This window comes from Schistocerca nitens, chromosome 3 (assembly GCF_023898315.1).
Source record: "Schistocerca nitens isolate TAMUIC-IGC-003100 chromosome 3, iqSchNite1.1, whole genome shotgun sequence".
Lineage (NCBI taxonomy): Eukaryota > Metazoa > Arthropoda > Insecta > Orthoptera > Acrididae > Schistocerca > Schistocerca nitens.
In genome coordinates this window covers 418,324,056-418,346,034 of record NC_064616.1, presented here as the reverse complement: position 1 = coordinate 418,346,034, position 21,979 = coordinate 418,324,056, and the positions used below count along the sequence as shown (strand labels likewise).

Sequence of the window (21,979 nt, the reverse complement as noted above, 5' to 3'; positions counted from 1 at the left end):
ACAAGGCTGGCGCCGGCGGCGACACCTAAAACGTGCTGACATGAGGAAGGTTTCCAACCGATTTCTCATACACAAACAGCAGTTGACCGGCGTTGCCTGGTCAAACGTTGTTGTGATGCCTCGTCTAAGGAGGAGAAATGCGTACCATCACGTTTCCGACTTTGATAAAGGTCGGATTATAGCCTATCGCGATTGCGGTTTATCGTATCGCGACATTGCTGCTCGCGTCGGTCGAGATCCAATGACTGTTAGCAGAATATGGAATCGGTGGGTTCAGGAGGGTAATACGGAACGCCGTGCTGGATCCCAACGGCCTCGCATCACTAGCAGTCGAGATTACAGGCATCTTATCCGCATGGCTGTAACGAATCGTGCAGCCACGTCTCGATCCCTGAGTCAACAGATGGAGACGTTTGTAAGACAACAACCATCTGCACGAACAGTTCGACGACGTTTGCAGCAGCATGGACCATCAGCTCGGAGACCATGGCTGCTGTTACCCTTAACGCTGCATCACAGACAGGAGCGCCTACGATGGTGTACTCAACGACGAACCTAGCTGCACGAATGGCAAAACGTCATTTTTTCGGATGAATCCGGGTTCTGTTTACAGCATCATGATGGTCGCATCCGTGTTTGGCGACATCGCGGTGAACGCACATTGGAAGCGTGTATTCGTCATCGCCATACTGGCGTATCACCCGGCGTGATGATATGGGGTGTCATTGGTTACATGTCTTGGTCGCCTCTTGTTCGCATTGACGGCACTTTGAACAGTGGACGTTACATTTCAGATATGTTACGACCCGTGGCTCTACCCTTCATTTGATCCCTGCGAAACCCTACATTTCAGCAGGATAATGCACGACCGCATGTGGCAGGTCCTGTAGGGCCTTTCCGGATACAGGAAATGTTCGACTGCTGCCCTGACCAGCACATTCTCTAGATCTCTCACCAATTGAAAACGTCTGGTCAATGGTGGCCGAGCACCTGGCTCGTCACAATACGCCAGTCACTTCTCTTGATGAACTGTGGTATCGTGTTGAAGCTGCATGGGCAGCTGTACCTGTACACGCCATCCAAGCTCTGTTTGACTCAATGCCCAGGCGTATGAAGGCCGTTATTACGGCCAGAGGTGGTTGTTCTGGGTACTGATTTCTCAGGATCTATGCACCCAAATTGCGTGAAAATGTAATCACATGTCAGTTCTACTATAATGTATTTGTCCAATGAATGCCCGTTTATGATCTGCATTTCTTCTTGGTGTAGCAATTTTAATGGCCAGTAGTGTATATCCTCTTCAAACGTTGTGCAATGAAGGTAGGGGACCTTACTTTAATGACAGTTCTGTGCTCGTAAAACAAAATATATAGTCTCAGAATTACACTGAATTTGTCAAATTTCGACTGTCATTTTCACGATTTTTATTTGTCTCTTACGGGCCTACTGCTCTCTCCTTAAACCATGATGCACAAGTATTTTGTTCATATACCTGTTACAGCCTGAAAAAATTGTTATCTATGAGATTTCACTGCAATAGATGACTTTGGTCACCCTGATTTCAATACATTTTGATATGTAAGTTTAAATAAAAGTGCTTATTTCTTGTGACGATTACTAAGTTCTCTAAGTTCAGGCGAAAGACTTTCTTTTTCACAAAAAGTACCGTAGTGTTTGCTGCCTCTGTACTTGATATTTTTCATCTCGATTTTGCAAGAGCTAATTTAAACCATAATTTCAACTTCACAAATAAAATTTAGTCTGACATGAGTCTCACAGAAAGGGTGCTTCGATTACCACGATCCCACTGGCTACGAAACTCTCAGGTCTTGGTTTTGAGAACTGAATTATTCTTACTAAAACTGCGTCTGATTTCTTAGGCATGTTACCACTTTCATTCCTTTACTACTTCGACACCTAAAACATTGTGTTATTACAGATACGTGCTTCAGAAACTTTGTACCTCTGCTAGAAACTCTCGTTTAATGTGGTATGCTCGTACCTAATACATTCGTGTATCAGTTCTGACATCTCCAACTTTTTGACGTTCCTAAATTTATGTTCATGTTCTCTAGTGCCGTAGCCATTAACTGGACACCAAACTGTTGAACTGTGTAGCGAATAAGCTATTTTACTCACGTGGCGATTAGAAATGTGCCGCAGGAATTCGCTGTAAATTATAAGACACGTTTCTAAGCTGATGGTCGCAATAGAGATTATTTCTTCAGTGCAGAACGGAAGTAGACCCGCTCTGAAATCCTCGTATTTCCGATTAGTACTAAAATTAAAAGGAAGTAGTTATTCCCCTTCCCCATCATGCGATACACAACAATTCATAAAACAGAAAAAAATTAGCCTCTTCGCTTAGAGAAATCTGCGTATTCCACAAGGAGAGAAAAAAATAATTTCGTGCGGAAGAAAGATAAGCTATATACGATGTAGTGGGACCCTAGTAATATAATGGTGACAGCATAACTACCTCGTACCGATACGGTATATATCTGAGGAATAGAAATATTTGTCAACGAACGACAACTGGAATAAAGCTGGTACCCGAAGTCTCAAAAACGGTCCACAGATATGAAAGCTGCCTCGTAATATTTTGCACTAACTATCCTAGAGACCAGAACAGTGTTTTTACTGCGTTTTCAATAATAGTGCATCCATCCTCAATTAAATTTTGAACTGTAACTAACTTAACAAATACGGTACTGTAGCATTCGCATTATTTCAGTTGACTTTACGAAATCTTCCTGAAACTTATGTCTTTTGTGAGAAATAGACATACAAACTATCGTGGATTTGCTAGGTCTGATTTTATTAATCTGTATCGCCGTCTGAGATTATGATTGTAGTTCTCCTTACTCAAGACATTATGATAGTTGGAATAGAATAGTTCACCGAGCTTTAGTAAAGGACTAGACTGCAGAAAAATCATCTTTAAAGTGTCTGTTACTCTCCTCGGTCAGAAGGCTGAGACTATCGAAAGCCTTACTGAATCATCTTTAGGAAGTCTTCTACGGCACGGAGATCCTGTCACCGCTGCAGCTGCCGAAAGCCGAAGAACAGCTTAAGCAATGGTGCCATGAGGAGCATAGGAGCAATGTATATGTCCCTACCTCACTTGCTGCAATGAAATAGTTACCATTACAAAACAAATATACCTTATTTGGATAGAGGGACAATACTGGAAATCATGGATTTCCAAGTAAACACTAGGTGCGCCGAATTACGGTTTGCATCAGCAGACTCAGACTACCATTAGGGAGTTTGTGTATGACGTGTTATGTTGGCAGCGCGGGGCAGCACTGTGCGTGCGCCGAGGAAGTGTATTGAGTCGATAACTGCGGTGGAGAGGTGGGCTGTGCGTTGTGTGGTCTGTGCTGTGTTTACATTTCGTTGTGTTTCATTCACGCGTTGTTTAATAATGTTCAGATTGAATCCTTTGAATTCTGTGGAAATCGTATCAGTTATATCTATAGTTCGATAGAAAGGAGTGTTCGTCGATGATGGCCCTTATGATCCATGTGAGTATAGTTAACGAATTTTTATATGGATTGCTGATGAATAAACGAAGTATGGAGAGCATTACACTGCCAAAAGTTGCGGTAATGCACACGGCGTCTTTCAAACGCTAACTCTGGCTGATGGTTTTTCTCAGTCACAGTGGATACCTTACGCTTTTTAATTAATTTAGGCTGTCAGGACCGCCGGAATATTTCATTGGTAGAAAATACATGCCGTATCAAATGTTATTTTGCATGTTAACTACATGCTTTTCTGCTTGAAATGTGCCTATGATTCAAAGTTGTCTTAGGAACGTTGCATGTAGTTATAGCAGATTTAGGGTCTACAGTAAGATTTAAACTTGATAAGAAATCCACACTGTACCTAATACTGTGTGTTTTATCTGCTGTAAATTACTAAAAAGACAGGGAATGTGAGCATTCACAACATCAGGATCTCGGCTGTTATTGTGGATAACCAATGTCAGTCATGAATCAGTGCTATAAAGCAATGTGTGATGAACGTGATGGAGACTTTAGTAGTTGAGACATATTGTAGCTAGAATAATGAATGGGCGTACAATATTTTTCATAAGCAGGATGTAAGGCGCTCACACTTTAAAAACGTATTACTGTTATATATTCTGTATGCTTCTTTAACAGCTGCTAAAACTTCTCATGGTCCTATAATTGGGCATGGATTTCATTAATTTTCTCCCCCAAGTTGAAATCATACGAGACTTTCCGATGTTGTTGATGTATGAGTTTACATTTGGTTTGGAACTCCATTCATATTACTGTCAGCCTCTCATCACCTGAAACGTGTCGCCTGTTCATTGTGTTATAAACTTACATGGGAGATTCTTGAATTGCATTCGAAAAACAAAACAAGAGAGCCACACGTCCAACTCCCCTAAAGTATCTCGCACATCCAAGCTACGGTGGTGTACGACAGTATCATTTGATTTCTGTTTCAGTATTTTAGATTTTACTGATTGTTGGAAAAAATCTGTAGTGTGAGAGAGAGAATACAATGAAATATGTGGCATCTGGACGTCTTGTAGTGGTATTCATTTTCTATTGGGACCAGTTTTTGTTCACAGAAGAATGTATTATCATAATGAAATTTGTTAATTTCCAAGACTTGTGATAACACACTAATATTTTCATGTATTTTCGAACCCATCTGGCACTGAGTTTTATGTTTTTCTATCCATTCTTGGTAATATTTGCAATGGCATGGAGGAATAGCAAGTAAACATAATGTAGTATGCCGTATACAATCTCACGTGCTCACTGAAATGTCTTAAACGACCGGTTTCGGATGTCTAGTATCAGTTTTTTCAAGTGAAGCAACCACTTAGTCAATATGCAAGTGAGACTGTGGACTCTGTATTATAACCATTGTCGTCAGGATTATGCTTCAAGTATCAGTCATTATCATGACAATTACACCATATGGTTTTTGTGCTAGTGCACCTGAGCAAACAAGAAAATATCGTTCACTATTAGCGGTCATGGCAGTAACCGGTCATTTAAACACCATAACATTATAATTTATCATAATTCAATAACTTTAGTATATACTCAGTTAATTGTTGATCGGCATATATATGTTGTTCAAACTTTTGTAAACCTTTGTAAGAAGGAAGTATAGGGATACAACGTTGGAAAAAATAGTCTACAGAGCTTGTCCTGGCATTTCATTTATTTTACTTATAACGTTTAATTGCCAAAGACACTATTGTGTGAAGTTTTAAATTGCGTATGGGAATTTTGTATATGGCTTTCAAGCGAAGGAAATCGGTGATACAGTAATGAAGCATCAATAGTTTCATCCTTTTGTTTTCTCTCTCTGCTAATAGTGCCTGCCTTTTGCCATGTTTCGGACAGGATTGTGACATATCGGGTGGGCGTAGTACTCACGGTTCGCTCCAAAATCTGTCACCTCAGATACAGAAATTCTTGATCTGAAATTGTTACCCAGTGTGTGCTTCGAAAGCAGCGGGGTGTTCCGCTATACGATGCACGTGCGAAACGGCTGGTGCTTGGGGGACAAGAGGCGGTTTTGAGCAGCACCCGCCATCCATCGGCAAGGCCGCGAAGCTTACCCGTATCCCTTTCTTCTGGTGGTGCCTGCTCTCCTGAGCGGTCGCCGCTAAACATCACGCGTGGAAAGCGGCCGTGAAGAGGACCTACAATTGAACATCGTAGCTTGGTTGCCGAATATTGGTGTCCGGAAAATCTTACCGAGATTAAAATGTTGACTCATGAAAACAAAATCAATAAGCAACTTATGTAAATTTATTGTGCCGTATTGAACTTATCTTGCAATACTTTTCCTCACAATATCTCTTCACCTGTTCCCTGTGTTTTTTCTTCTGTTCATCTGAACGTTATGTAGTTTGCCTAGAGGCTTTTCGAGATATTTGAAGAGCGCCGGAGCAAAACCCGATATATCCACTTTTGCTGTATTCGCGTGTTTGAGCTGTAGTGGGGAGATACGGGAGTAATAATACATGCTGCCACAAAATAATTTTCAGCACAACGCGACATCAAGTGTTTTATGGTGTGTTTCTTCTTTTTATAGCTTGTGGAGCCATTTAGAGATAACTATTTGTTACTTTCTGTATTAAGAGCAAATGCGGATTTATCAGTTTTTGTTCCGGCGCTCCTCGTTAGTTATTACTGATTATAGTTCGAAATTTTGTTCTGTCTAGAAACATTTGTTGAATCGAAATTTTGTCCTGTCTAGAAACATTTCTTCAAGAATGTCAGTTTCCTTCAGATCATTATGAAATTCTTTTAACCAGTTGGTTCCATTCTTCGCGGATATAGCTAAATTCGTAATTTTCTGTGATACCGTGATGTTATTTTTTCTACTTAAGTGACCATAAAACTGTAATCGCCGGTTCCTATTGTAACTGTGATCACTTTTCTGTAACTGAAATTATTTTCCATTGATTCATTATTAATTCCGATACTATTTTCACGTTTTGATCCAGAATTTTTTATTGTCGACGACGGCGTATCATTAGCAGATGCTAGGCAATGAAAGTGCATTTTCTCTCGGAGACATCGACTAATAGTTATGTTTGCCCTGGGATTTTGACTTGAGCTAGTAACTTATTCTCGGACTAGTATGAAACTTTATATGGATAATCCCTTCCTTCCCCCGTCTTGATCTCGAATGCCACGGAAAGTATGGGATTGATGATGTCAGTCAGGCTTTGATCACTTGCGTAGCTTTCAAACAAAAAATGTGAAATTCCGTTAATGCGTTAAACAGTGCCTGTCTGGATACAAAATCTGAAGCCAACACATGTGATTAGTTTTTCAAATTTGAGAGATGGTTTTACGGTTGCGGATTTGTTCTACACGCGATCTGCTTTTTTCGTAATTTTTGCTGGTGTTCTGCAATAGAGTGGTATGTAGCTTCTGTTCTAACCTGTTAAGATCGCTAGAGAGGATGTTGTAGCCAACAGAGTTCAGGGAGATTGCTGTGTAGTTCATATCTGATTTTTCTTTCTTGTGGAGTGAACGTATCTATGCTCATTTCTGTTCATTGTGTAGGCTATTTTCTCATTTCGCCAGCTGTAATATTACCTCAAGGCTTTTAAACCACTTTGTCATCATCTCTTTTCAACATTTTCACAATTATTATTGTCTTCTACTGGTGCTTTGTTGCTCCATTTTTTACTTCCACTGATTAGCAAAATTTGAAAGTAGCTTGTTGCGAGGAGTCGCAGTTTTCTTTGTTGTTTGTTCTCAGTGTTTCATCGGGACACCTGAGGCATAGGCTGGGCTCTTCAGAATTATGAGCTTCGCCATAAAATTCCTTTTAGGCTTTGATGTTCTTTGTTGTGAAGCCCTGATCAATTTGTTAGTCTCTTGTGATCGTATGTACATATTTCTCCTCTGAAGCTTAAGATAATGATTTTTTTAAAAAGGGAATTACTGCCAATTGATTTCCCTATTGAGTGTTTTCCATGGTAACCTCGTTTTAAGTCTTTTATCTATCACTCTGTCACATGTCACCCAAACACTGACGTTTTCTTTTGAGAAGTCATCCAGGTCACGTAATGTCAGGGAGGCTAATTTTTAGTTGAAGGACTTTAGGCCTCAGTTCTTGCTGTTCTGATTGATGTCTTTTGCATTCATTAGACTGAATCCTTTCTTTAACGAAATTAGTATGGGTAACCATGAAGTTTTAACTATCACCACGAAAAAAATCAAATTGGTGGTGGCGTTACATAGACACTAGAACTGCGCTCTACCAAAACTGCAGTTCGGTAGTTTTGGTGCAGTACATAAATAACGTAGTAAATGCTAGGATTACCGGTTGTATTCTTTGTCTCTTTGTATTGCACACAATTAGAACAGCATGTCGTTCGGTTCCGTACAAAATTTAAATTGCATTTTAAAAGCAATAAAAATTAGCTGATACCATATAATTGTTGTTGTTGTGGTCTTCAGTCCTGAGACTGATTTGATGCAGCTCTCCATGTTACTCTATCCTGTGCAAGCGTCTTCATCTCCCACTAGCTACTGCAACCAACACCCTTCTGTATCTGTTTGGTGTAGTCATCTCTTGGTCTCCCTCTACAATTTTTACCCTCCACTCTGCCCTCCAATACCAAATTGGTAATCCCTTGATGCCTCAGAACATGTCCTACCAACCGATCCCTTCTTCTAGTCAAGTTGTGCCACAAACTTCTCTTCTCCCCAATCCTATTCAGTACTTCCTCATTAGTTATGTCATCTACCCATCTAATCTTCAGCATTCTTCTGTAGCACCACATTTCGAAAGCTTCTATTCTCTTCTTGTCCAAACTATTTATCGTCCATGTTTCACTTCCATACTTGGCTACACTCCATACAAATACTTTCAGAAACGACTTCCTGACGCTTAAATCTATACTCGATGTTAACAAATTTCTCTTCTTCAGAAATGCTTTCCTAGCCATTGCCAGTCTACATTTTATATCCTCTCTACTTCGACCATCATCAGTTATTTTGCTCCCCAAATAGCAAAACTCCTTAACTACTTTAAGTGTCTCATTCCCTAATCTAATTCCCTCAGCATCACCTGACTTAATTCGACTACATTCCATTATCCTCGTTTTGCTTTTGTTGATGTTCATCTTATACCCTCCTTTCAAGACACTGTCCATTCCGTTCAGCTTCTCCTCCGAGTCCTTTGCTGTCTCTGACAGAATTACAATGTCATCGGCGAACCTCAAAGTTTTTATTTCTTCTCCCTGGATTTTAATACCTACTCCAAATTTTTCTTTTGTTTCCTTTACTGCTTGCTCAATATACAGATTGAATAACATCGGGGAGAGGCTACAACCCTGTTTCACCCCCTTCGCAACCACTGCTTCCCTTTGATGTCCCTCGACTCTTATAACTGCCATCTGGTTTCTGTAAAAATTGTAAATAGCTTTTCGCTCCCTGTATTTTACCCCTGCCACCTTCAGAATTTGGAAGAGAGTATTCCAGTCAACATTGTCAAAAGCTTTCTCTAAGTCTACAAATGCTAGAAACGTAGGTTTGCCTTTCCTTAATCCTTCTTCTAAGATAAGTCGTAAGGTCAGTATTGCCTCACGTGTTCCAACATTTCTACGGAATCCAAACTGATCTTCCCCGAGGTCGGCTTCTACCAGTTTTTCCATTCGTCTGTAAATAATTCGCGTTAGTATTTTGCAGCCGGGACTTATTATACAGATAGTTCGGTAATTTTCACATCTGTCAACACCTGCTTTCTTTGGGATTGGAATTACTATATTCTTCTTGAAGTCTGAGTGTATTTCGCCTGTCTCATACATCTTGCTCACCAGATGGTAGAGTTTTGTCAGGACTGGCTCTCCCAAGGCTGTCAGTAGTTCCAATGGAATGTTGTCTACTCCCGGGGCCTTGTTTCGACTCAGGTCTTTCAGTGCTCTATCAAAATCTTCACGCAGTATCATATCTCCCATTTCATCTTCATCTACATCCTCTTCCATTTCCATAATATTGTTCTCCAGTACATCGCCCTTGTATAGACCCTCTATATACTCCTTCCACCTTTCTGCGCCGGCCGAAGTGGCCGTGCGGTTAAAGGAGCTGCAGTCTGGAACCGCAAGACCGCTACGGTCGCAGGTTCGAATCCTGCCTCGGGCATGGATGTTTGTGATGTCCTTAGGTTAGTTAGGTTTAACTAGTTCTAAGTTCTAGGGGACTAATGACCTCAGCAGTTGAGTCCCATAGTGCTCAGAGCCATTTGAACCATTTTGAACCACCTTTCTGCTTTCCCTTCTTTGCTTAGAACTGAGTTTCCATCTGAGCTCTTGATATTCATATAAGTGGTTCTCTTTTCTCCAAAGGTCTCTTTAATTTTCCTGTAGGCAGTATCTATCTTACCCCCAGTGAGATAAGCCTCTACATCCTCACATTTGTCCTCTAGCCATCCCTGCTTAGCCATTTTGGACTTCCTGTCGATCTCATTTTTGAGACGTTTGTATTCCTTTTTGCCTGCTTCATTTACTGCATTTTTATATTTTATTTTCTCCTTTCATCAATTAAATTCAATATTTCCTCTGTTATCCAAGGATTTCTACTAGCCCTCGTCGTTTTACCTACTTGATCCTCTGTGCCTTCACTACTTCATCCCTCAAAGCTACCCATTCTTCTTCTACTGTATTTCTTTCCCCCATTCTTGTCAATTGTTTCCTTATGCTGACCCTGAAACTCTGTACAACCTCTGGTTTAGTCAGTTTATCCAGGTCCCATCTCCGTAAATTACCACCTTTTTGAAGTTTCTTCAGTTTTAATCTACAGTTCATAACCAACAGATTGTGGTCAGAGTCCACATCTGCCCCTGGAAATGTCTTACAATTTAAAACCTGGTTCCTAAATCTCTGTCTTACCATTATATAATCTATCTGAAACCTGTCAGTATCTCCAGGCTTCTTCCATGTATACAACCTTCTTTCATGATTCTTGAACCAAGTGTTAGCTATGATTAAGTTATGCTCTGTGCAAAATTCTACCAGGCGGCTTCCCCTTTCATTTCTTAGCCCCAATCCATATTCATCTACTATGTTTCCTTCTCTCCCTTTTCCTACTCTTGAGTTCCAGTCACCCATGACTATTAAATTTTCGTCTCCCTCCACTACGTGAATAATTTCTTTTATCTCATCATACATTTCATCAATTTCTTCGTCATCTGCAGAGCTAGTCGGCATATAAACTTGTACTACTGTCGTAGGCGTGGGCTTCGTATCTATCTTGGCCACAGTAATGCGTTCACTAGGCTGTTTGTAGTAGCTTACCTGCATTCCTATTTTCCTATTCAGTATTAAACCTACTCCTGCATTACCACTATTTGATTTTGTGTTTATAACCCTGTAGTCACCTGACCAGAAGTCTTGTTCCTCCTGCCACCGAACTTCACTAATTCCCACTATATCTAACTTTAACCTATCCATTTCCCTTTTTAAATTTTCTAACCTACCTGCCCGATTAAGGGATCTGACATTCCACGCTCCGATCCGTAGAGCGCCAGTTTTCTTTCTCCTGATAATGACATCCTCCTGAGTAGTCCCCGCCTGGATATCCGAATGGGGGACAGTTTTACCTCCGGAATATTTTACCCAAGAGGACGCCATCATCATTTAACCATACAGTAAAGCTGCATGCCCTCGGGAAAAATTACGGCTGTAGTTTCCCCCTTGCTTTCAGCCGTTCACAGTACCAGAACAGCAAGGCCATTTTGGTTAGTGTTACAAGGCCAGATCAGTCAATCATCCAGACTGTTGCCCCTGCAACTACTGAAAAGGCTGCTGCCCCTCTTCAGGAACCACACGTTTGTCTGGCCTCTCAACAGATAACCCTCCGTTGTGGTTGCACCTACGGTACGGCTCTGTATCGCTGAGACACGCAAGCCTCCCCACCAACGGCAAGGTCCATGGTTCATGGGGGGGGGGGGGGGAAGAGACCATATAATTATTGTTGTTATTTTGTACTCAATAGAAGGTTCATCATGATGAACGGCAAGAGTATCCAGCTATTACTGACCAGTTTGAATTTTTGTATCAATAACGGAAACATGTTATATATAAGCTCGACGTATTATTGAAGCGATGTTTGATATGTTTCTATATTTGGTTATTTAATTTTGACGTTTTTTGAGCAAACTGCGTGTTGTGCCACTTTATAATAAATCTGTATTTTTTTGTTTTGTTTTTACAAACAACATCCCATTGTTTCACGGGACAAATCAACAATTTTCTAAAAAAACATGGCTAGTTTCAGTTTTGCTATAGGTACTGTTTATTTTTAAGTAACAGACAGGAGGGTAATTATGTAGAACAAAAATGTTGCGTCGGTTACGCGGCCCTTTATATGTTCTCACTCAATGTCTAGACGGTTCACCGCTTTCGGTTTCTAAGGTAATCAGTAAGACTAGTAGGAATACTACCGTAGTGGACGCTTACTTACGATTCTCTACGGCACTGTTCCCCAAAGTGCAGCCCGAATCATGTGTTTGTGAGGCCCAAGGTTATCAGTCGCATTTTATAGTAATATACATGTAGCATCTAATAGCCGAATAAAAAACCGTCAACTTCAGTTAAGAGCTTCTTAAGAGAGTGTTTCTCCTGCTCAGTAACAAACAATAATACTTAAAAACATTAATATTTTAGGATGACCTTAATTTTATTTGCCGTTAGTGAATTCGCCCGCTTGCCTCGGCGACATAGGGGTAACGCGGTCACTGCGGGGTTGTAGGGTGTGAGAGGAAATGTTGTAGTGTTTGTGTTCCAGTACTGATTAGTCACACTGAAGCGCCAAAGAAACTGGTGTGCGTATTCAAATACAGAGATACGTAAACAGGCAGAATACGGCACTGCGGTCGCCAACACCAATATAAAACAATTGTCTGGCGCAGTTGTTAAATTAGTTTCTGCTGCTACAATGACAAGTTATCGAGGTTTAAGTAAGTTTGGACGTGGTGTCAAAGTCGGCGCACGAGGGATTGGGCACAGCGTCTGCGAGGTGGCGATGAAGTGGGGATTTTCCCGTAGACCATTGCACGAGTGTAACGTGAATATCAGGAATCCGATAAAACATCAAATCTCTGACATCGCTGGGGCCGGAAAAAGTACCTGCAAGAACAGGACCAACGACGATTGAAGAGGTCGTTGTTGGCAACCGGAATAAAATAACTGGATCGTTTTACCGACCTCTCAATTCAGATGATACAGTTGCTGAAAGGTTCAAAGAAAACTTGATTTCAAACACGTACCCGACTCATACAATAATAGTTGGTGGTGACTTTAATTTACCCTCGATATGTTGGCGAAAATACATGTTCAATACCAGAGGTACGCATAAAATATAATCCGAAATTTTGCTAAACGCATTCTCTGAAAATTATTTCGAGCAATTAGTTCCTGAGCCCACGCGAATAGTAAACGGTTGTGAAAACACACTTGACCTCTTAGCAACAAATAATCCTGAGTTAATAACGAGCATCAAAACCGATTCAGGGATTAGTGAACACAGGGTTGTCGTAGCGAGATTGAATATTGCAATCCCCCAAATCCTCGAAAATAAGCGAAAAATATACCTATTCAAAAAGCAGACAAAAATCACTTGACGCCTTCCTGAGAGACAATCTCCACTCATTCCAAATTAATAATATAAGTGCAGACCAGATGTGGCTTAAATTCAAAGAAATAGTATCGTCAGCAATTGAGAGATTTTTACAAAATAAATTAACAAACGACGGAGCTGATCCTCCTTGGTACGCAAAACGGGTTAGAACACTGTTGCTGAAACAACGAAACAATCATGCCAAATTCAAGCAGACGCAAAATCCCCAAGATTGGCGATCTTTTACAGAAGCTCGAAATTTAGCGTGGACTTCAATGCGAGATGCTTATAACAGTTTCCACAACGAAACTTTGTCTCGAAACCTGGCAGAAAATCCAAATAGATTCTGGTCGTATGTGAAGTACTTTAGCGGCAAGAAACAATCAATGCCTACTCTGCGCGATAACAATGGAGATACTATCAAAGACAGTGCTGCCAAAGCAGAGTTACTAAACACAGCCTTCCGAAATGCCTTCACAAAAGAAGACGAAGTAAATATTCCAGAATTCGAATCGAGAACAGCTGCCAACATGAGTAACGTAGAAGTAAATATCCTCGGAGTAGTGAAGCAACTTAAATCACTTAATAAAAGCAAGTCTTCTGGTCCAGACTGTATACCAATTAGGTTCCTTTCGGAGTATGCTGATGCATTATCTCTATACTTAACAATCATATACAACCGTTCGCTCGACGAAAGATCCGTACCCAAATACTGGAAAATTGCACAGGTCACACCAATAATATTCAAGAAAGGTAGTACGTGTAATCCACTAAATTACAGGCCCATATTGTTAACGTCGATATGCAGCAGGATTTTGGAACATATACTGTGTTGGAACATTATGTATTACCTCGAAGAAAACGGTCTATTGACACACAGTCCGCAGCTCGTGGTCGTGCGGTAGCGTTCTCGCTTCCAGCGCCCGGGTTCCCGGGTTCGATTCCCGGCGGGGTTAGGGATTTTCTCTGCCTCGTGATGACTGGGTGTTGTGTGATGTCCTTAGGTTAGTTAGGTTTAAGTAGTTCTAAGTTCTAGGGGACTTATGACCATAGATGTTAAGTCCCATAGTGCTCAGAGCCATTTGAACCATTTATTGACACACAGTCAACATGGGTTTAGAAAACATCGTTCCTGTGAAACACAGCTAGCTCTTTATTCACATGAAGTGTTGAGTGATATTGACAAGGGCTTTCAGATCGGTTCCGTATTTCTGGATTTACGGAAGGCTTTTGACACTGTACCACACAAGCGACTCGTAGTGAAATTGCGTGCTTATGGAATATCGTCTCAGTTATGTAATTGGATTTGTGATTTCCTGTCAGAGAGGCCACAGTTCGTAGTAATTGACAGAAAGTCATCGAGTAAAACAGAAGTGATTTCTGGCGTTCCCCTAGGTAGTGTTACAGACCCTTTGCTGTTCCTTATTTATATAAACGATTTGGGAGACAATATGAGCAGCCGTCTTCGGTTGTTTGCAGATGACGCTGTCGTTTATCGACTAAGAAAGTCATCAGAAGATCAAAACAAACTCAAAACGATTTAGAAAAGATATCTGAATGGTGCGAAAAGTGGCAGTTGACCCTAAATAACGAAAAGTGTGAGGTCATCCACATGAGTGCTAAAAGGAACTCGTTAAACTTCGGTAACACAATAAATCATTCTAATCTAAAAGCCGTAAATTCAACGAATTACCTAGGTATTACAATTACGAACAACTTAAATTGGAAGGAATACATAGAAAATGTTGTGGGGAAGGCTAACCAAAGACTGCGTTTTATTGGCAGGGCACTTAGAAAATGTAACAGACCTACTATGGAGACTGCCTACACTACGCTTGTCCGTCCTCTTTTAGAATACTGCTGCGCGGTGTGGGATCCTTACCAGGTAGGACTGGCGGAGGACATCGAAAAAGTTCAAAGAAAGGCAGCACGTTTTGTATTATCGCGAAATATGGGAGAGAGTTTCACAGAAATGATACAGGATTTGGGCTGGACATTATTAAAAGGAAGGAGTTTTTCGTTGCGACTGAATCTTCTCACGAAATTCCAATTATCGACTTTCTCCTCCGAATACGAAAATATTTTGTTGACACCGATCTACATATGGAGGAACGATCACCACGATAAAATAAGGGAAATCAGAGCTCGTACGGAAAGATATACGTGTTCATTCTTTCCGCTCGCTATACGAGATTGGAATAATAGAGAATTGTGAAGGTGGTTCGATGAACCCTTTTCCAGGCGCTTAAATGTGATTTGCAAAGTATCCATGTAGATGTACCGTAGATGGAGAATCGTTCAGCGTGACAGAAGTGCAACCCTTCCGCAAAATACTGCTGATTTCAATGCTGTGCCATCAACAGCCTTGCGACATGCTGTTCAGAAGAGATCTCCAGCCCCTCGTACTCTTTCGATTTATGGACAGCCCTGCGGGATTGATGGTGCCAATTCTGTCAAACACTACTTCAGACATTAGTCGAGCCCATGGCACGTCGTGTTGCGTCACTTCTGCGTGCTCGCGGGGGTCCTGCACGACATTAAGCTGGTGTTCCAGTTTCTTTGGTTTTTCAATGTAATAACGTATAAATTTGAAACGGAAATAACATGGATTCCTGAATGGACACTATAAAGACGGTCATCTCAAATGCGGTACGCACAGGATGTTTCCGTGATGATATTACGAACTTTCATTGATGATGGAGAAGGGTAATCGTATCAATCTGGCGTAAGGGACCCTTGTCTGGAAACGATCGAGTCGACAGCTATAATCGAAAATCGCTCTGATACCTCTCACAGTGGAATACATTTACCACGACTGTTGTTACGAAGATTGTAGGGTGGACAACTTTCAGTATTGTTAGTATGGGAGAACAATAAGAAAAGAAATGTCTAATAAACATGGACTAAAACGCATACCCTTAGATGGTTCAAATGGCTCTGAGCACTATGGAACTTAACATCTGAGGTCATCAGTCGCCTAGAACTTAGAACTAATTAAACCTAACTAACCTAAGGACATCACACACATCCATGCCCGAGGCAGGATTCGAACCTGCGACCGTAGCGGTCGCTCGGTTCCACACTGTAGCGCCTAGAACCGCACGGCCACTCCGGCCGGCCATACCCTTAGAGATATGGTCAGTTGTTCAGTAGAAAAGATGTGTTGCGCAGAAGCTCTTAAGTCCTGCGGTTGAGAGCCCATGTTTGCTGAACATTTTGTTCTTGTTTTGGTCCATACTACCACCTCTGAACGTTGCCTACCCAACAATCTTAACAACAATAATACCGGTACACGTATTACACTGTAATAGGCATCAGAACAACTATCACTTGTGACTTTCGACTTCGTTTCCGGACCAGGGTTTCTTACCTCAAATTGATGGATTTACCCTTCTGCTCATGCCAGAAAGTTTGTAACATCATCACGGAATCAAATTTTTATTTGCAACGAGGAATATAAAATCAAATTACGGCTGTTGTAATACACCGTAATGGGTATAAGAAATGTTGTATCTAGGAAGCCTGCATGCTCGGTTCGCTAGACAATCAATCAAACAACTCGTATTAATGAGTTTTATTACAACAAAACAAAACAATACTTAACTTTGAAGGATGTGTCGCAAGCAAGGGACGACGTACGAAATAACCAGTCTTCTTCAGAATAGACAAATACAAGTCTGTGCTACACAGAGATTCCTAACGAAGTGGCTAAGAAATGGGTCCCACCAGTAGGGCGCGGCGCTTATTTCCTCTTCACCTAGAGGCCGCTGCTGCCGCGTTGTCGTCCTGGAAGGGAGGTCGGTCAGCGTGCGATTGACTACTTCTCACAGCTTCCTCTCCCCTGTCGTTCCCGACTGGGCGTGTTGGTGCTAGCTTTACGCCGTAACAAGAAAAATTACATTCGAGACATTTAGTGAATATTTCTGATTATGTCTCATATTGCATAATGAACTTAAATATAATCACTGTTATTAATCAATTAATCATCCGCTCACGTAGACAACACAGCGCTTCGTCAGGCCTTTACTTAGTGTCACAACTTTTGGGATTGCTGAGGATGGCAGTAATCTGAAACAGACCAGTGAACACGAATTGTTCCGAATGGTGCCAACTTTTAACGATCAGTACTTGGTGGCCTGCGGTCAACTTATCAAGGCCTTACTTGACTAGCGTGTTGGGTGCTCATAACGTACTAATTTTTGTACGTTACGACATATGCGGCCCGAGGTGCCGCTGCACAATGTCAGTATTGACTCTTCCACCAAAAAAAGTTTGACGAAACTGGTCTACGCTCTACTGTACTGCTAAACTCTAATAGACATCCTTCAGTACGACACGGTTTTCCCAATGACGGATGACTTGGCGGCTACCTTGGTTACAGAAGTCACTGAGTGCCATTCCAGGAGAATAAAGGGGGGGGGGGGGGGCGCATAAGGCAAAATTTGTAGCCTAAAGCAGCAACGGGTGTGACTGTGTTTTGTGCAGAGTGAGTTGGCGTGTTGTGCAGCAAAAGAACCACATTCAATAGCTTCCTGCGACGCTCCGCCTGGACAGTCTCCCGTAACCTCGTCAGATTATTCTTGTAGTACGTTCCTTAGACGGTTTGCCCCGTACGAGCATGAATCAGCGCTACACCACGACAGCACCAAGAAAGCTCAACGTCACCTTTGCCCATAACGGTTGGATCTTCACCTTTTTCGGCGCTGGTGAATCCACATGTTTGCACTACTTGCTTTGCCCCTTTCTCTCGGGATCATTTTGCTACATCGAGCACTCGTCCACGGTTATTAGGTAGCTAACGATGGCCTCTGGTTTGGAGTGACGGAGCTGCAACATTTCCGCCGCTGCCTCTGTTCGGGCAGTCGTGGAATCCAGCTGGCGGCGACCTTTGTCATGTTCAAAATGTAGTGTAAGATACTGAAAACTGATTAGTGACTGATTTTTCACTGTTTTCCCCACCATCGCCTCAGCTATGATAGCCGGTCTTTGAGCACCAGGGCCTCCATTCCTCTTGAGATCTCCGATTCTCAACAGAGGGACAGTCTGCCACATCATTCGTCGCCATTAAGGCTTGTTTAACTACACTAGAAGCATCTGTGCCACCTGCCCATTGTCCCAATTCACGGCACGATTTCACCGTGTCTTACACCAACTTAGCACGGGTTGTTTCGTTGTTCTCCATCAAATGCAGAAAACGGATTACCGCACGACACACCACTTTACCAAAGGGCTGTTCCATTTGGATTTCGCTCCTCTAGCTTCTTGCTACGGATTTGTGGCTCGAAGGTTTTAGTGTGTACCAAGGCTGCAGATTGGTACCTGTAAACAAACAATTACGTAACTTTATTTTTGCGAGGTGATAATTAAAACTTTGACTACCCTTCACAGCCAATGATCTGAATTATATATATAGAATACTCAATATTTCTTTTTGGTTGCGTATGGTAACTTTCATATGATCTATTCCAAATTATTCTTAATGGTGATTAGAGAGCACCAGTAAATGTGTTGACATTTGCTTTAGACAAAAGAATAGACATATCAATAATTTTTAGACAATTTGCATGTTCTTTCACGTGCTTGGCATGGACGTCAGCAGAAATTTATCTAAAAGGGTGCTAAAAAATTGTCATTTTTTTATACAAGTGACTTGGTCAGTTTCGAGACGTACAACGTCATGAGAACTAAATTTTATAGGTGACACAAATGAACTTACTATATCCCAGAGAATTGGTGGACATCATTACAGCGAGGAAGCGCTGCAACAAATACAGAGTGTTCGTTAATTATCGTCACAGACGTCTAGGACTTTCAGAGGGGGGTGAGTATATAATATTTTGAATAGGATCGCATGTCCAGAAACGTGCCGTTTCCGTTCTGTGATGGTTTCAATTAAGATGTTTAACTCATCCACTTACGCTTGAGGAATTCAATTAGTTGTGACGCAGTACAATTATTATGTACCAATTCGAAAGGAAATATAACGAAACAACCATTTAGTACTTCACGTAATGTTTGTGTTAATACAAAAAAATGTGCGTAAGTGATAAGTGGATGTTGCGTTATGGTCCCTTTCAAATTGTTACCTAGTAATCGTACTGCGCTGCGCCAAATGAAATTACTGAAGCAGAAGTGGATGAGTTGAACATCTGAACTGAAACCGTCGTAGAACGGAAACAGTACATTTCCGGACTTGGATTCCTATTGAAAGTATTGTGTACTCACTCCCCTCCAGAAGTTGTAGAAGTTTGTGACGGGAATTTCCGAACACCCTGTATGTATGAAAGGCCGCGCACAGAATCACGGTTGGGTTGGTGGCAAAGGGGGGGGGGGGGGGGTCGGGTCCTTGGTGTTCGGTTCAGGTTCCGGCTCACAGGAACTCTGCAACTTATAACTGCTCAGCACAGGAACTCCGCAACTTGGCAAAAGCCGTCCTGTCCACCAGTACATGAACATGCCGTCTATCCTGCAGGATCGTATTTTCCACTTGGTCATCAGTAAGCCACAGACAAGTGAAGTAATTTTATCACATTTAACAACAATGTACAAAACGGTAGCACATTCTCTTACATTTCGAGACTGAAAGAAAGGTGGCGGAATGAAATATATGACAACGAGCTTCAGTTGCTAATACTTACATTCAGAAAATATTCTTAAATTAAAGAAAACATTTAAATTTTGTATGAAACACGCTTCAAAAAGTGCAAACTGTCAGTTTCACCATTTTGCAATTGCGCAATTTTTTTGTGGATGAATATTTGTCTCTCTCTGATTTTACTGTCCGTTTTTAGTAAGGAACCACACCCGACACTGTTCAGCCAAATTACAAAAATGTAAATGTTAGAGTGACTGGATTCAAAGAGAGTTAAATCGAGAATGAAAGCTCTCGCATGCGTTTGTCGTTCTCCAAAGCGCAGAGGATTATTCTGCCCCAATAGTTGAGAAAGATGTGATTTACTCACCAATATAATTTTCCTGCAATATATACTGACGAGCCGAAACATTGTGAGCACCTGCTTAATAACTTGTTGGTCCGTCTTTGGAACGCAATACGTCGCCGATTTGCGTGTCATAGATTAGACATATTGTTTGTTGGTTTGTGGAGGCATGTCGCGCCAAATGTCCACACACAAGTCATGTAATTTCCGTATACAGCGGGCTGCTGATTTGTGTGACGCCTGATAGTGACCCAAACGGGTTCGACTGGATTCGCATCGAGAGAATTTCCTGGCCAAGACATCAACGTGAACACCATCATGCTCCTCAAACCACTGTAGCATAGTTCTGGCTTTGAGACACCGATAATTATCCTGCTGGAAGATATCTTCACCGGTAGTGAAGACATCAAGCATGAAGGGGTGCAGGTGGGTGGTCCACAGTTGTCAGCGTGTCTTCGATTATTACCCCATGTCCCATGCTAGCGCAGCGGAATGTCCCCCAAAGCATAATACTGTTTCCACCAGCCTGCGTCCTTGGCGCGCTGCACTTTCACCCCGATGTCATCGATGACGCCGTTTGTAGAGACGACCAGCGACCTGGTGTAGCAAAAATGTGATTCGCCCGAAGTGCGGACACTTTGCCATTGATCGACGGTCGTCTCCCGACGATCCCGTGCCCAATGCAATCTTAACTGACGATGTCGTTGGGTGAACTGTGCTCCGAAACACCTACGCGTGCACCAGCATTGTGCTCTTTCGGCAGAGATGCTACAGGTTGCCACCTATCCTGCTTTACAGGGCAGGCAAGCCTCCAAATCCCTCCTGTGAAGAGTCGTGGACGTCCAACCACTTATCGTCCAGTGGTACTTTCACAGTCATTCCACCACTTTTCATGTATGTTCACTGCAGTAGCACGTGAACATTCAACCAGCTACGCCGTTTTCGAGATATTCGTTTACAGGTTCTGAGTAATAATAATGATGATAATAATAATAATAATAATAATACCTTTGTCAAAGTCGCTTATGTCAGTAGATTTCCCCATTTGCGGCACGTGTCGTAGCTAGAATGATTCCCCATCCGTCTTTGAACCACTTATATACTAGAATGAGATTTTCACTCTGCAGCGGAGTGTGCACTGATATGAAACTTCCTGGCAGATTAAAACTGTGTGCCCGACCGAGATTCGAACTCGGGACCTTTGCCTTTCGCGGGCAAGTGCTCTACCAACTGCGCTACCGAAGCACGACTCACGGCCGGCACTCACAGCTTTACTTCTGCCAGTACCTCGTCTCCTACCTTCCAAACTTTACAGAAGCACTTGCCCGCGAAAGGCAAAGGTCCCGAGTTCGAATCTCGGTCGGGCACACAGTTTTAATCTGCCAGGAAGTTTCACTTATATACTTTCCGTACCGTGTCACGTTCCCGCAACGCACTAGGAGCGGTGGGCTGTGGTCATAATGGTTTGACTGTTCAGTGCACGTAAGATTTACACTGTTGTCCGTTTTCGTTATTGCTTATACTAGATGTCTAAAAAAACTTTTTTTTAAAAAGTACCTCGCCACTAATTCGCCACTGCTGCGCTTTTGACTGACAGCAGACTCAAGCTCAAGTGCCCTTCTCTACCCCCTACTCCCCCCCCCCCCCCCCTATTGTCCTCACATCGACGCCAGTGCTGCTAGATGTAATCCAAATGCTCTCCTACATTTCCTTTTTGCCAAATAGGCTCACTGAAGTCTCCCAGCAGTAATTTGACGTGGTGTATTACAACTAATTTCGTTACTTATTCTAGGAATTTCCAAAAGTTATTAGATTTTTCTAGTTTTTTTTTTTTTTGCATATACTTGTCTGTGGAGGCTTGAACATTGATTGACCTGTCGCCTTGTTTCCTGATACGAT

At 41.9% G+C, this 21,979-nt stretch overlaps 1 protein-coding gene across 1 annotated transcript in view; it reads left to right on the top strand.

Moving 5' to 3' along the window:
• The first annotated feature begins 3,379 nt into the window (after nt 1–3,379).
• LOC126249262 (location of vulva defective 1-like) overlaps nt 3,380–21,979 on the top strand; it is a 104,478-nt gene continuing 85,878 nt past the window's right edge. Inside the window, exon 1 of the mRNA XM_049950917.1 lies at nt 3,380–3,527. The gene's annotated coding sequence lies outside the window, so the exon portion shown is untranslated. The remainder of the gene's footprint in view (nt 3,528–21,979) is intronic.